At 36.2% G+C, this 18,203-nt stretch overlaps 1 pseudogene; it reads left to right on the forward strand.

The window, feature by feature from the left end:
- Positions 1 to 13,173: 13,173 nt before the first annotated feature.
- LOC128215313 (uncharacterized) overlaps positions 13,174 to 18,203 on the forward strand; it is a 29,479-nt pseudogene continuing 24,449 nt past the window's right edge.

Genomic DNA, 18,203 nt, shown 5'->3' on the forward strand with positions numbered 1-18,203 from the left:
TGACAGTAATTTGGTATTGATGTACAACACTAGTGACAGTTAGTTGTGTATTGATGACACGTTAGTTGTGGTATTGATTGTTTACTGACACTAGTGACAGTTAGTTGTGGTATTGATGTACTGACACTAAGTGACAGTAGTTGTGGTATTGATGTACTGACACTAGTGACAGTTAGTTGTGGTATTGATGTACTGACACTAGTGCAGTTAGTTGTGGTATTGATGTACTGACACTAGTGACAGTTAGTTGTGGTATTGATGTACTGACACTAGTGACAGTTAGTTGTGGTATTGATGTACTGACACTAGTGACAGTTAGTTGTGGTATTGATGTACTGACACTAGTGACAGTTAGTTGTGGTATTGATGTACTGACACTAGTGACAGTTAGTTGTGGTATTGATGTACTGACACTAGTGACAGTTAGTTGTGTATTGATGTACTGACACTAGTGACAGTTAGTTGTGGTATTGATGTACACACTAGTGACAGTTAGTTGTGGTATTGATGTACTGACACTAGTGACAGTTAGTTGTGGTATTGATGTACTGACACTAGTGACAGTTAGTTGTGGTATTGATGTACTGACACTAGTGACAGTTAGTTGTGGTATTGATGTACTGACACTAGTGACAGTTAGTTGTGGTATTGATGTACTGACAGTTAGTTGTGGTATTGATGTACTGACACTAGTGACAGTTAGTTGTGGTATTGATGTACAGACACTAGTGACAGTTAGTTGTGCTATTGATGTACTGACAGTTAGTTGTGGTATTGATGTACTGACACTAGTGACAGTTAGTTGTGGTATTGATGTACTGATACTGAACTAGTGACAGTTAGTTGTGGTATTGATGTACTGACACTAGTGACAGTTAGTTGTGCTATTGATGTACTGACACTAGTGGCAGTTAGTTGTGGTATTGATGTACTGACACTAGTGACAGTTAGTTGTGGTATTGAATGTACAGACACTAGTGCAGTTCGTTGTGGTATTGATGTACGACACTAGTGACAGTAGTTGTGGTATGATGTACAGACACTAGTGACAGTTAGTTGTGGTATTGATGTACTGGACACTAGTGACAGTTAGTTGTGGTATTGATGTCTGACACTAGTGACAGTAATTGTTGGTATTGATGTACTGACACTAGTGACAGTTAGTTGGTATTGATGTACTGACACTAGTGACAGTTAGTTGTGGTATTGATGTACTGACACTAGTGACAGTAGTTATGGTATTGATGTACAACACTATTGACAGTTAGTTGTGGTATTGATGTACTGACAGTTAGTTGTGGTATTGATGTACTGACACTAGTGACAGTTAGTTGTGGTATTGATGTACTGACAGTTAGTTGTGGTATTGATGTACTGACACTAGTGACAGTTAGTTGTGGTATTGATGTACTGACACTAGTGACAGTTAGTTGTGGTATTGATGTACAGACACTAGTGACAGTTAGTTGTGGTATTGATGTACTGACACTAGTGCAGTTAGTTGTGGTATTGATGTACTGACACTAGTGACAGTTAGTTGTGGTATTGATGTACTGACACTAGTGGCAGTTAGTTGTGCTATGATGTACTGACACTAGTGGCAGTTAGTTGTGGTATTGATGTACTGACACTAGTGGCAGTTAGTTGTGGTATTGATGTACAGACACTAGTGACAGTTAGTTGTGCTATTGATGTACAGACACTAGTGACAGTTAGTTGTGCGTTGATGTACTGACACTAGTGACAGTTAGTTGTGGTATTGATGTACTGACACTAGTTGACAGTTAGTTGTGCTATTGATGTACTACACTAGTGACAGTTAGTTGTGGTATTGATGTACTGACACTAGTGGCAGTTGTAGTGGTATTGATGTACTGACACTAGTGACAGTAAGTTGTGGTATTGATGTACTGACACTAGTGACAGTAAGTTGTGGTATTGATGTACAGACACTAGTGACAGTTAGTTGTGGTATTGATGTACTGACACTATGACAGTAAGTTTGGTATTGATGTACAGACACTAGTGACAGTTAGTTGTGGTATTGATGTACTGACAGTTAGTTGTGGTATTGATGTACTGACACTAGTGACAGTTAGTTGTGGTATTGATGTACTGACACTAGTGACAGTTAGTTGTGGTATTGATGTACAGACACTAGTGACAGTTAGTTGTGGTATTGATGTACTGACACTAGTGACAGTTAGTTGTGGTATTGATGTACTGACACTAGTGACAGTTAGTTGTGGTATTGATGTACTGACACTAGTGGCAGTTAGTTGTGGTATTGATGTACTGACACTAGTGGCAGTTAGTTGTGGTATTGATGTACTGACACTAGTGGCAGTTAGTTGTGGTATTGATGTACAGACACTAGTGACAGTTAGTTGTGCTATTGATGTACAGACACTAGTGACAGTTAGTTGTGGTATTGATGTACTGACACTAGTGACAGTTAGTTGTGGTATTGATGTACTGACACTAGTGACAGTTAGTTGTGGTATTGATGTACTGAACTAGTGACAGTTAGTTGTGGTATTGATGTACTGACACTAGTGACAGTTAGTTGTGGTATTGATGTACTGACACTAGTGACAGTTAGTTGTGGTATTGATGTACTGACACTAGTGACAGTTAGTTGTGGTATTGATGTACTGACACTAGTGACAGTTAGTTGTGGTATTGATGTACTGACACTAGTGACAGTTAGTTGTGGTATTGATGTACTGACACTAGTGGCAGTTAGTTGTGGTATTGATGTACTGACACAGTTAGTTGTGGTATTGATGTACTGACACTAGTGACAGTTAGTTGTGGTATTGATGTACAGACACTAGTGACAGTTGTTGTGGTATTGATGTACTGACACTAGTGACAGTTAGTTGTGGTATTGATGTACAGACACTAGTGACAGTTAGTTGTGTATTGATGTACTGACACTAGTGACAGTTAGTTGTGGTATTGATGTACTGACACTAGTGACAGTTAGTTGTGGTATTGATGTACTGACACTAGTGACAGTTAGTTGTGCTATTGATGTATGACACTAGTGACAGTTAGTTGTGGTATTGATGTACTGACACTAGTGGCAGTTAGTTGTGGTATTGATGTACTGACACTAGTGACAGTTAGTTGTGGTATTGATGTACTGACACTAGTGACAGTTAGTTGTGGTATTGATGTACTGACACTAGTGACAGTTAGTTGTGGTATTGATGTACTGACACTAGTGACAGTTAGTTGTGGTATTGATGTACTGACACTAGTGACAGTTAGTTGTGGTATTGATGTACTGACACTAGTGACAGTTAGTTGTGGTATTGATGTACTGACACTAGTGACAGTTAGTTGTGGTATTGATGTACTGACACTAGTGACAGTTAGTTTGTGGTATTGATGTACAGACACTATGACAGTTAGTTGTGGTATTGATGTACTGACACTAGTGACAGTTAGTTGTGGTATTGATGTACTGACACTAGTGACAGTTAGTTGTGTATTGATGTACTGACACTAGTGACAGTTAGTTGTGGTATTGATGTACTGACACTAGTGACAGTTAGTTGTGGTATTGATGTATTGACACTATGACAGTTAGTTGTGGTATTGATGTACTGACACTAGTGCAGTTAGTTGTGGTATTGATGTACTGACACTAGTGACAGTTAGTTGTGGTATTGATGTACTGACACTAGTGACAGTTAGTTGTGGTATTGATGTACTGACACTAGTGACAGTTAGTTGTGTATTGATGTACTGACACTAGTGCAGTTAGTTGTGGTATTGATGTACTGACACTAGTGACAGTTAGTGTGTATTGATGTACTGACACTAGTGACAGTAGTGACAGTTAGTTGTGCTATTGATGTACAGACACTAGTGACAGTTAGTTGTGCTATTGATGTACTGACACTAGTGGCAGTTAGTTGTGGTATTGATGTACTGACACTAGTGACAGTTAGTTGTGGTATTGATGTACAGACACTAGTGACAGTTTGTTGTGGTATTGATGTACAGACACTAGTGACAGTTAGTTGTGGTATTGATGTACTGACACTAGTGACAGTTAGTTGTGGTATTGATGTACTGACACTAGTGACAGTTAGTTGTGCTATTGATGTACTGACACTAGTGACAGTAAGTTGTGGTATTGATGTACTGACACTAGTGACAGTTAGTTGTGGTATTGATGTACTGACACTATTGACAGTTAGTTGTGGTATTGATGTACAGACACTAGTGACAGTTAGTTGTGGTATTGATGTACTGACACTAGTGACAGTTAGTTGTGGTATTGATGTACTGACACTAGTGTCAGTAGTTGTGGTATTGATGTACTGACACTAGTGACAGTTAGTTGTGGTATTGATGTACTGACACTAGTGACAGTTAGTTGTGGTATTGATGTACTGACACTAGTACAGTTAGTTGTGGTATTGATGTACAGACACTAGTGACAGTTAGTTGTGGTATTGATGTACTGACACTAGTTGACAGTAGTTGTGGTATTGATGTACAGACACTAGTGACACTTAGTTGTGGTATTGATGTACTGACAGTTAGTTGTGGATTGATGTACTGACACTAGTGACAGTAAGTTGTGGTATTGATGTACTGACACTAGTGGCAGTTATTGTGGTATTGATGTACTGACACTAGTGGCAGTTAGTTTGTGGTATTGATGTACGAGACACTAGTGACAGTTAGTTGTGCTATTGATGTACAGACACTAATGACAGTTAGTTGTGCTATTGATGTACTGACACTAGTGACAGTTAGTTGTGGTATTGAGTACTGACACTATTGACAGTTAGTTGTGCTATTGATGTACTGACACTAGTGACAGTTAGTTGTGGTATTTGTACTGACACTAGTGCAGTTAGTTGTGGTATTGATGTACTGACACTAGTGGCAGTTAGTTTGTGGTATTGATGTACTGACACTAGTGACAGTTAGTTGTGCTATTGATGTACGGACACTAGTGACAGTTAGTTGTGCTATGTTTGATGTATTGACACTAGTGACAGTTAGTTGTGTATTGATGTACAGACACTAGTGACAGTTAAGTTGTGGTATTGATGTACTGACACTAGTGGCAGTTAGTTGTGGTATTGATGTACTGACACTAGTGGCAGTTAGTTGTGGTATTGATGTACTGACACTAGTGACAGTTAGTTGTGGTATTGATGTACAGACACTAGTGACAGTTAGTTGTGGTATTGATGTACTGACACTAGTGACAGTTAGTTGTGGTATTGATGTACTGACACTAGTGACAGTTAGTTGTGCTATTGATGTACTGACACTAGTGGCAGTTAGTTGTGGTATTGATGTACTGACACTAGTGACAGTTAGTTGTGGTATTGATGTACAGACACTATTGACAGTTAGTTGTGGTATTGATGTAATGACACTAGTGACAGTTAGTTGTGGTATTGATGTACGACACTAGTGACAGTTAGTTGTGGTATTGATGTACTGACACTAGTGACAGTTAGTTGTGGTATTGATGTACAGACACTAGTGACAGTTAGTGTGGTATTGATGTACTGACACTATTGACAGTTAGTTGTGTATTGATGTACAGACACTAGTGACAGTTAGTTGTGGTATTGATGTACTGACACTAGTGACAGTTAGTTGTGCTATTGATGTACAGACACTATGACAGTTAGTTGTGCTATTGATGTACTGACACTAGTGACAGTTAGTTGTGGTATTGATGTACAGACACTAGTGACAGTTAGTTGTGGTATTGATGTACTGACACTAGTGACAGTTAGTTGTGGTATGATGTACTGACACTAGTGACAGTTAGTTGTGGTATTGATGTACTGACACTAGTGACAGTTAGTTGTGGTATTGATGTACTGACACTAGTGACATTAGTTGTGGTATTGATGTACTGACAGTTAGTTGTGGTATTGATGTACTGACACTAGTGACAGTTAGTTGTGCTATTGATGTACTGACACTAGTGACAGTTAGTTGTGGTATTGATGTACTGACACTAGTGACAGTTAGTTTGGTATTGATGTACAGACACTTTTGACAGTTAGTTGTGGTATTGATGTACTGACACTAGTGACAGTTAGTTGTGGTATTGATGTACTGACACTAGTGACAGTTAGTTGTGGTATTGATGTACTGACACTAGTGACAGTTAGTTGTGGTATTGATGTACTGACACTAGTGACAGTTAGTTGTGGTATTGATGTACTGACAGTTAGTTGTGGTATTGATGTACTGACACTAGTGACAGTTAGTTGTGGTATTGATGTACTGACCTAGTGACAGTTAGTTGTGGTATTGATGTACTGACACTAGTGACAGTTAGTTGTGGTATTGATGTACTGACACTATTGACAGTTAGTTGTGGTATTGATGTACTGACACTAGTGACAGTTAGTTGTGGTATTGATGTACTGACACTAGTGACAGTTAGTTGTGGTATTGATGTACTGACACTAGTGACAGTTAGTTGTGGTATTGATGTACGACACTAGTGACGTTAGTTGTGGTATTGATGTACTGACACTAGTGACAGTTAGTTGTGGTATTGATGTACTGACACTAGTGACAGTTAGTTGTGGTATTGATGTACAGACACTAGTGACAGTTAGTTGTGGTATTGATGTACTGACACTAGTGACAGTTAGTTGTGGTATTGATGTACTGACACTTGTGACAGTTAGTTGTGGTATTGATGTACTGAACTAGTGGCAGTTAGTTGTGGTATTGATGTACTGACACTAGTGCCAGTTAGTTGTGGTATTGATGTACTGACACTAGTGACAGTTAGTTGTGGTATTGATGTACTGACACTAGTGACAGTTAGTTGTGCTATTGATGTACTGACACTAGTGACAGTTAGTTGTGGTATTGATGTACTGACACTAGTGACAGTTAGTTGTGGTATTGATGTACTGACACTAGTGACAGTTAGTTGTGGTATTGATGTACTGACACTAGTGACAGTTAGTTGTGGTATTGATGTACTGACACTAGTGACAGTTAGTTGTGGTATTGATGTACTGACACTAGTGGCAGTTAGTTGTGGTATTGATGTACTGACACTAGTGACAGTTAGTTGTGGTATTGATGTACTGACACTAGTGACAGTTAGTTGTGTATTGATGTACTGACACTAGTGACAGTTAGTTGTGGTATTGATGTACTGACACTAGTGACAGTTAGTTGTGGTATTGATGTACTGACACTAGTGACAGTTAGTTGTGGTATTGATGTACTGACAGTTAGTTGTGGTATTGATGTACAGACACTAGTGACAGTTAGTTGTGGTATTGATGTACTGACACTAGTGACAGTTAGTTGTGCTATTGATGTACTGACACTAGTGACAGTTAGTTGTGGTATTGATGTACTGACACTAGTGACAGTTAGTTGTGCTATTGATGTACAGACACTAGTGACAGTTAGTTGTGGTATTGATGTACAGACACTAGTGACAGTTAGTTGTGCTATTGATGTACTGACACTAGTGACAGTTAGTTGTGGTATTGATGTACTGACACTAGTGACAGTTAGTTGTGGTATTGATGTACTGACACTAGTGACAGTTAGTTGTGCTATTGATGTACAGACACTAGTGACAGTTAGTTGTGGTATTGATGTACTGACACTAGTGACAGTTAGTTGTGGTATTGATGTACTGACAGTTAGTTGTGGTATTGATGTACAGACACTAGTGACAGTTAGTTGTGGTATTGATGTACTGACACTAGTGACAGTTAGTTGTGGTATTGATGTACTGACACTAGTGACAGTTAGTTGTGGTATTGATGTACTGACACTAGTGACAGTTAGTTGTGGTATTGATGTACTGACACTAGTGACAGTTAGTTGTGGTATTGATGTACTGACACTAGTGACAGTTGGTTTGGTAATACTGTGTTGTATATGAGCTCTGTAAGACCTTATTTTTTCCCAGATCATATTCTTCCCACCTGGGAAAAATAGAATCCTATTCTTCACAGTTGGGAATAATAAGAGCTCATTTGTCTCACATTTCGAACAAATATGTCACAGCTCCTGGGAAATTTTGATAGAAGCTGTTGTTTTATGTACCATGAAATCACATTCCTCACAGGTCAAAAATTGCATCATGTTTTTAACAAACAAAGTAAATTTACAACTGAGTCACATTTGTCACAGATTGCTATTTCCAGTATTGCATATATATTTTGTTGATATACTTGTATGCGTATATATTCTAGTCATAAAGAATCGTTGATTATATTGTTGTCGTTTCTCTTGTTGTTGTTGCTATTAGTTGGCTGCAGTTGTAGGCGTAGTGAAGGTTGTTGTAGAGATAGTTGTTTATTTTTTTTTTTAACTTGTTACTGTACGGGTATTAGTGGTATAAGAAGGAATAGTATTGATCCTTGTTGGCACCGTAATAGTTGGTGTATGCCTAGTAAAGGTAGATGGCACGATAGTGTAACAATTCACTCTCGGGGACACAATCCGACCAAGATAAATATAGAGAAAATTTTAGTTTTAAGAATTGGTGGTGTTGTTGTTGTTATTGTTGTTGTTGTAAGAATGTGTTTTTATTGTTTTGTATAAGGCGTAGTTTTAAGAATATGTGTTGTTGTTGTTGTTTTTTTTTGTTTCAGTGGCGTAGAAGTGGTTATTATAGGTGGTCGGCGTTGGGGGACATATTATATAAACTTCGAAGCTTGCCAAAATTTAACGTATAACAAATCTAAGCCTTTCGTTAAACCAAATAACTCATTACATTAAGTGTGCCTCTTTCAAAGAAGTACATGTAGTTTTATATTGTTTTGTACATATCAGTCGGTCGGTAGGTCGTCCCGTCGGTCGGTCAGTCGGTATGCCAAAGCTTGTCCGATTGATAACTAAAGAACGCTTGGGCTTATGATGCTCAAACTTGGCATGTTTTGGGTCACCAGGTCAAAGGTCAATGCCACACCGACCGTATACAGTTAAAGTTTGTATGATGATAACTAGTGAATGCTTGCGTCTGGGGTATTCAAACGTGATAGGGAGGTTGGTAATGACTTTCACGTGACCTGAAATTCCCGCACAGACTTATAATGTGAAATGACTTATGTCGGCCAATCGGTGAGCATACACACTCATTCAAATGGTCCTGATGGTGGCGCTTCGTGGGACATAAGTTTGCCAAACATCTCTTTTTGTTACAAAATATATGCTTACTTCTGATTACAGGGTTCATGATTACGAACAGTCCTATACAAAATTTATCGTTATTCCATTCCATTTACAAAAATATATGTATATAATGGATGATTTATTATTATTTTACTTTTATCATGCTATTATTATTATTTATATGATTTTATTTTTATTATTTTTTATTTCTTTTTATTATTACATTTTTAATATCAACAGCAATGTCATCGACAAAAACTGTGAAGAATATGATTCTCTTGCTTACCACCATTTTGGTCAATCATATATGTCACAGTTTGAAACTGTGAAGAATAGGATCCTATTTTTCCCAGACCTGTGAAATATGATCTGGAATAATAAGGTCCTACAGGGCTCACCTAAAACCTTCAAACTGTATGAAAAGTTACTTTGGCTACTTGTTGGCTCTTGCAAATGGCTAATTGATGCGCTAATACGCGGTTTATGTGACCTATATCGGTCTGTCAAGTTTTACTGTGAGCACGGATTTAAAAGTTATTCGCTGTCGCTTTCTACGATGACTTTGAAGCGTTTTCTTAGTGTACATGGATTTTCACAACATGCAGATGAATACGACGAAGCCTACTCTGCACTGCATGGATGTTGATGTTGAACAAGTTCCATCAAGAATGTTTCCAGAGACAAGCTGTTCTAGCCGTCTTGTGACGTACGTGTGATGAGAAACCTGTGCTGCGGAATTCGTATTTGTGTTTTGGTAACCGACAGCTGATTAAACTGGCAAGCAAATTTTATGGCATTGGTCGCATATTGCCTGTTAAGATGGAGATGTTTGAAATGTTCTCGTGTTGTTTGTCACTAATGTCACAGATGTGGCTGTATTTGTTGACTGACTGGATATTTCTGTGACTAGTAATCTGCATTATCTGGTTGGCGGAACATTGTTATCAGAAAGTTTTCGAACAAGATGCTTTCTGGCACTATGATTCGTTAGCCATTTGTCTCCCGGAAGTCCTACAGCTTCATTATTGAGGTAAGTATTTGTTGGCGTTTAAACCATTTTGTTTACAAACAATGCGGAGGGATATCTAGGTCGCGTGTGATTAGTCTAGCCAATAGAAATGTCTGACTTGTTATGTGTAAGATAAAAATATTCGTAATGGGTATACTACACGGAAAACAAGGGTAAGCATGTGATAAAAAAGATACTTCAAAGCTTCCCTATATTAACTTGATGTTCTCACATCGGCGTTGAGACACGAACTAACTATTTCTAAGCATTTCGCTTCTTATATACCCTAACATCACGTAACCAAAATGGAATGGTCCATTTTAACAAACCCTATGGGCGAAACCATTATATATAACTTACGTTACAGAGTAGGGGTGTAAAGTTTATCAAACTTGCGAAAAAATAGAAAACTATTAAGAATACAACTTATTTCGTATTAATTTATTAATTAATTTAGACATTTAATACTAAAACCATAACATTAGTATTAAATACGAAATGATCCTCAAGAAATAATAACGATAATGGCAAAATCCGTTTTTACGGTAAATGGTCAAATTCTTTATAACTTTCAATAAAACAGAAATGATTATTTTGCAGGCTCCAGACAACATGATTCCATGAACATAACAGTAGTTGGGGCTGGTGGCATGTATTGCCAACACGCGGTGCGGACCAAGAAATCCAAGACGGCGTCCAATGAGGCTACCATAAAAAGCAAATTCAGTAAATAATTATATTTACTGAATATGACAATTCATTAAAAAGATAAAGTTGAAAATGCACATGAATATTACTTCTCCCATCTTGTTATATCTTATTAGATATTGTTATAAAGTCAACAATTAAACTGGAAATCTTATTTGAAACGCCAATTTTCATTATAGAACGTGTACTGGTATGGTACCAAATCGTTTCACGAAGATCAATCTCATTAAAATCATATCGTGACGTTCACTTCATTTCATTACGTTATGTACGATCTGAGAACATGACGTTAGAGGTCACCTCAACTTAACCTTTATAACTTGCATATTCATAAGCATGTGCACGAAATCATGCCCAATGATAACGTTCGTAACGTAGCAGGTTTGGTTGAAACTTTAAATGGCGTCGTTGGTGACGATGCTGACCCGGGATCTCCCTGTCCGCTTTCACAATTTCTTTCCGAAAATCAGTGACTGTTAGCCTTTGATAAATTAACGAAGCGTGAAATAAATAACAAGGTCAAGGATGACAGTTCAGTTGAATCGGAAAACGACAATATAAACTTAACTGGATTATAGAAAGTTATATACAGTAATGCTTTTAAACGAGAGCATATCGTGTAAATGGATAAATAACATTATTAATTACACCCATAGATGATACACCACTGCAAACCTGATGTGATGTTTTGAATTTGACAATGTAATACAAATTCGCGAGCACGAGCAACATCATTGTCTAGATTCCTGGACCTGAACTTCGTTCTCAGACGTTAATCACGGTGATTGACCAGTTAAATGCTGAAAGTTAGTCATTATTTGCACATATCTATGCTTACAAGTGTTCATATTGATACATTGTTAATGTTATATGTAAACACCTAAGTAAAGTATGTGGGGGCAATTCTATAAAAATTACCGAAACGCTGTCACTCGACATCGAATCTGAGAATTAAATGAAAGAAAAAGAAATATGCCAATATGTGGTAACCTTCATATATGGTTATAAACCCTTTAAAGATAACCACAATAGAAATACTAAATATCTAAGTTTGTTCTGCTGTTTTTACAACTTCATCTATGCAGCTATGCCAAAATATGCGTGTCACTCAAAGGGGGTACTTTGACTCCGGAACAAATAATACAATAAATTGTCGCATAAATGCATTTATTTTTCTACTATATACCATTGTAATGTTTAAATCATTAAAATAAAAATGCGTATACAACCCAAAGAACCAATACATTTTAAGAAAATTATGAACTTGTGTTGTAACTAAAAAAACTGTCATTACCGCAACAGACCAATATTTTTAAATGAAAATTCATGATAGGCAGCATTTCACATGTTTTGCCTACGTCATCAATACCTGTGATTGGCGCGAAAAGTTTTGGCGCGGGGTGAAGTTTAAATGAAATGGCCGAACAGTTCCAGATCGTCGGTAAGTTTACATTTTTGCAACCGTATGTTTTTAAAGCATCATTACCGAACGTCATATTACAAATGCAAAATGGCCTTTACTATATATTAAGCTTTTTGTATTGAAATCATGTGAGTTAATCATCATATTCAACAATGTTTACAGTGCACACTCTAGTTCATGTAGACGCTTTATGAAAAATATTATTAAAACATCATTACCGAAACGTTCATTACCACAACGTATAAAACGTTGCGGTAATGACAAGGGCGTTTCGGAAATGACAATTAAGTGTTTAACAACTTCTTTAAATATAAGATTATTAACTTTATTTATATATTAGACAAATAAATCAATTGCAATCATAAAACTTAACTTTTAAACTTTAAGGTTTTCATAACGTGATTTTGAACATTGCGGAAACTGAACTCCCATTAGTTTAACTTTCTTTGCAAAAAATACTACAACTTTGATAAGTTTGTAAACATTCTTAATAAATATGGTCTTAAAAATATAATGCATTGAATATGAGGTGTCAATGCATTTAAACATTATTACACAAAGCAATTAAATACTTAGCTTTTGTAAATTGGTGCAATGTACACATACTAACAAAGAATTAAAACATGTTTGTAACGTTTCGGTAATGACGAAAATTAGAAGTATTGCGCTTTGTTCTTCCAGAAACACAGGAACGTATTGACAGTGTAAGAAATTTAATCACCAGTCTAGATAATCAAATCGCCCGCACCGAAAGGCTCATTAACCAAGTGCAAATAAGTGACTCGGTCACCGTAAGAGAGGAACTTGAATCCTTAAAAAGTACGGTCGAAGCAAAGAAAGAGCAACGTGATTTGTTTATGCGACAGATTGAACAATGGCTCTTACTTCTGGAGAACGATCAGCGCTGTGGCGTAAGAGGCAAAGGGAAAACGAGACCAAACACGAGGAGTACAAAAGGAAAGAAAGGGAAAGATACAAAAAAAAAAAGCGCTCGGGCAACTAAAACCAATTAAAGATCTAACAGAAAGAGAAAAACGTCAAAAGCGTCGGAATTGGAAAACACACGCCAAGAACAAAAGAGATAAAGAAAAAAGTATTAAAACTGCCTTAGCATCTATCTGCACGCCACCAAACTCACCCGAAGGGTTGCAACCAATTCCACAACAACAACAACAGCAACAACAACAGCAACAATGTAATAAAGTTAGGGGGCGACGAAAGAAGAATTTGAATCGATCTAGAGCGTATAGAGCACAGTTCAGGTTGAAAATAGAACTAAACAAAGAGCGACGCTTGAAAAATAAGTATAAAACTAGATACTATAGGCTGATTAGGTCCCAGAAAGAGGATGACGTAGAAGAAACTGTTAAAAATATCATGTCATCTCAGAAAACAATGAAATCAACATTGACACTTTACTGTCTCCTTGTCAATAACTTGCGAACAAAATATGCTTCATCCAACCGCAAAACAAAACAAATACTGAAAAGTCTTGTATTTAGAGAGTCTATGCTGAGGAAATATAAACTGAAAAGTTATACGGGCAAAGCAACAGGGATTTCTATGAGAGAAACAAGAACAAGAGAAGCAATTTCAGACTCAAGCAAATATATATAAGGAGAACTATTGAAAGTTTCTTTACAAGAGATGACAACTCCAGATTTAAGGCAGGTAAAAAGTCCACTAGAACAAAAAGAAAGAGAAAAATGCAAGTAAGATTACTCAATGACACTATTGCCAACCTTCACCAAAAATACCTTTTTGAAAATAAATCAAAAATTAGTTACAGCCTATTTGCACGCTTGAAACCGTTTTGGGTTATTCAAGCAAGCGAAAAAGATCGACAAACGTGTCTTTGTAAAGTCCATGAAAACCCTTTAATGAAATTAAACAAGCTCAACTTTGAAAAAGCTATTGAACACAGGGATCTGAGAAAACTTATAAAGGACATAACTTGTAATGATCGGCAAAAATCATGTATGTACCGAACCTGCGATAGATGCAAAGACAACAAAATCAAGACATGCACTGACAACGCCAACATTAACTCTGGAAAAATAGTAACTTGGAAGGTCTGGAAGTCAAGACGAATCGAGAGAAAGGATCCAAAAAATGATACAGGAATCTCAAAGACGAACATTACAGTTAGAGAACCAGAAACTGGAACGATTTCAACATTGGTTGACGAATTGCAAACAGACATTGAACGTTTAGCAAGGCATGAATTTAATATTGCACACCAGTATATCACACTAAAGAAATTGAAAGAAACATGCAAAGATGACGAGTTAATAATGCACGTAGATTTCTCAGAAAACTATCAATCAAAATTAACAGAAGAAATCCAAAGCATGCATTTTGGCGGGTCAAAACGGCAAATTTCTATACACACAGGAGTTGCATATGTCCACAACAAAACTATTTCGTTTGCCACGATTTCAGACACACTTAGTCATGCCCCTCCCGCAATATGGGCCCACCTTCAACCAATCATTTTGAATTTGAAAGACACATATCCAAGGCTTAAGAAATTACACATGATTTCGGACGGACCAACCACTCAGTATCGCTGTAAAACAATTTTTATCTGTTTGCAACAAAACTCTTTGACCTTGGCTTCTCGGAAGGTGGTTCCTGGAACTTCATGGAGGCGGGGCACGGTAAAGGGGCCCCGGATGGTGTGGGGGCTGCACTGAAAAGAAACGCGGACGCGCTTGTCAACACACATAACCGTGACGTCATCTGCGCAGCTGACCTCGTCGATGGTAAACTGCAATACTTATAATAAATAAACGAACGACCTGCACTGTCATTAAGACGTCCATTAAGTTCTTTAATTTAAATGTTCACTTTTAATGACAATTTATTCTAATTCACATATAATTATATATCCATACCAATACAATTACTATTGTTGTAGTAAACATTAACTAAAACGAATATTAAATATTATGAACAAAATGAATTGAAAAATAACTATGATTTAAAAACCTTATTGTTAATGGGTAAGAATTATTTAATGTATTACTTTAAATCTTCTTTTCAATTACTTGACGTTTCAGTTAAATATTGTGCTAAGATGAATAATAATCATATTATTCTTAAGTCTTAAGATATATGCATTGTATGCACAGTTGTTGCGTTAACTACAATGTATTTGTCTGTATTATAGGATTACAGCTGCAAAAAAGTACCATTCTTGCAGTCGAAGTGAAAGAAAACGATGTAATATTACAAGAGCAAACCATTCCGTTAGCTGTCAGCCCAGTTCCACAAACTATGAAGCTACACCAGTATTAAAACTAAGTACTTAACTTACATTCATGCATATACACTTTTATGTATTTCTAGGTCTTTATAATATATTTGTAAAATATAAATGATAAAATATAACACAATCATATTATGATTTTATCGCATGTTAAAATTTGCCTACAAGTTAGTTTAAAATAACATATTATTATAAAAACACGAGCATGCATGTTTACAGATTACTTGCAAAGAGAAAGGAGTTGTATCATCCAGGGTCCTGAGCTGTTTCTGTTCAGAGAATTGTTCCTGTTACGATCCTGTCACTACAAGATTTGATGTCAATGTAATCACAAAAATATCTTTGTTAACTTTATACAGCGACTACTTATTTAAAAAACATGTATTGTTTAAAGATGCAAATGTTGGTCTGTCATGAAATTGTGCTAATAATACCTTGTTAGTAAAATTATCAAGCTAAATGTATATGGTACAGTTACTACCTTGCAGATGCATGAAAGTTCAATGACAGAGGGTACAACAGTGTCCATGCTTCCGGAGTCAGTGTCGAATAAGGTACCTTATCAATATGAAGTTCACATACATATATTCTCGCGAGTCCGGTACTTAAAATAGCATACCCAGCACACTACATGTTTAATAAAAATTCAATATAATTTTTATTGAAAACCTATCACCACCAATTAATGCGCATTTGATAATGGCATACATTAAGGGTATAGATATAAGATTTATATTATTTTCATTGAATAACTTAAATTTTCAATCATTTATAAACAGGATAGTGTGCTGGTCGTTCCTATGTCTTTGGACGAATCTCTCATCGACCGTTTTTGTGTTGTGGATTATGACGGCCGTCCATATCCAGGGAAAATCGTCGATGTCGATGACAACAATATTGAAGTTTCCGCTATGCATTGTATTGGTGACAACATATTTTTTTGGCCTCTTACCCCAGATGTTATTTGGTATGAGGGAGTTAAAGTGGTCACCTTGCTCAATAATGAACCAAGCCTTGTAACCACAAGGCACCGTGCTATTGACAAGACTGTTTGGGAAGCAATAGTGAAAAAATGGAACTTTAATACATGTATATGTTATACGTACAATGTAGTTTTGAATACGAGTTTCCCGCTCACATAGAAGCGGTTATTTTTGGTTTTAAACAGTTCATGGCATTTAATCGTTTGTGTTCAGAGTTAATGTGTTTAAATCGTCAATGTCACAGACTTACATTAATGCCAAGAGAATGCTGCGTCTACCTACATTGATAAATCCCATTATATTAAGACATGAGTTTAATTGTATATACATATGTTGTGTGAAATCGTTATTGAAATGGGAAGTTGAGCATTGTTTATTTGTTATTTTTTTGTTCTTTAATGTTCAAATTTATGCAAAATAAAAAGTGAACACAAGTTTAAATCTTCCCATAATCTCATGTTTATTGCCATAAAGATTTCTAATTAAAAATTATGCCACTTACCTGTCATTACCGAAACAGTATGTCATTACCACAACGATGCTGTTTTTTGATAATTATATTGCAAACAATTCGATCGCTCACCTTACAATTAAGTATTCTTGTTAAACAAGGAAAATGACATTAGTAATGATAAACCTAATAGCACTAGCATAGATGATAGTTTAAAAAAAAACACAATTTGTTAACAATCTTGTTGCGGTAATGACTTCCGTAAAATAAGCATTGTCTGTTTATTAAATATAACGAACTATCAAATAAAACAAATGAATCTGGTCTAATTCATAGGCATAAAGACCATTTGTAAAGCCTGATTTGTATTAGTGTACATTTTAAAGATATTATCTTTGATTATATTGGCGTTGCGGTAATGACTTCAATCTTTGGGTCATATTGTTTCAAACACACTGTGATGTAAATATGGCAGATTTATGCGCGGACATGTTAATAATCTGACAGTAGAATGTCCGTAGAGTGCATTTTTTTATATTATCTTTATTAGGAGAAGGATGTATCATCAAAAGGTTTTAAGATAATATGAAAAACCCAGGAGGCTGGGACCCTCTGCATTGGAGTAAAAAAATCTTCTATTTTTCAGAGAGAATGCCCAAAAAATATTTTGATTTAAGAATAAAGACTGAATCAGGTGAATAATATGAATATTTTGTGGGGTATTTCATTTAAGTTATACTTAGAAATGTGAATTAGGGTGTTATTGTTTATGATTATCATTCAAATATTAATAATTACATTGGACATAATTGGTTTCACCTTTGCCAACCCGACATTAGGTTTTGATATTTGGGAAGTGTTTCGGCTGATAAATTGGAAGATTTTAAAATCTACTTCATCATCATATTCACTAATCACATCATTCGAGCGGAGTATTCTCGCGATATTGATAAAATACTGAGCGCACATAGCAGTGGGAAAAGTTTTTTTACAAAAAACAACAACCTTCTTTTGTTACAAAAAACAACAACCTTCTTTTGTACACATCTGATAAACTGGTTAAAAGCAGTCAACAGTTGGGTGTTTAGATGCTTTCAACACCTAAACTTGTTTTTCTAAATTAATTGAGGCATTATATTTCACTTAAGAGAAACTTCTATCATATTTCGATTTCTTTTATAGTTTATACATGTAATGGA

Source organism: Mya arenaria, chromosome 13, assembly GCF_026914265.1.
Source record: "Mya arenaria isolate MELC-2E11 chromosome 13, ASM2691426v1".
Lineage (NCBI taxonomy): Eukaryota > Metazoa > Mollusca > Bivalvia > Myida > Myidae > Mya > Mya arenaria.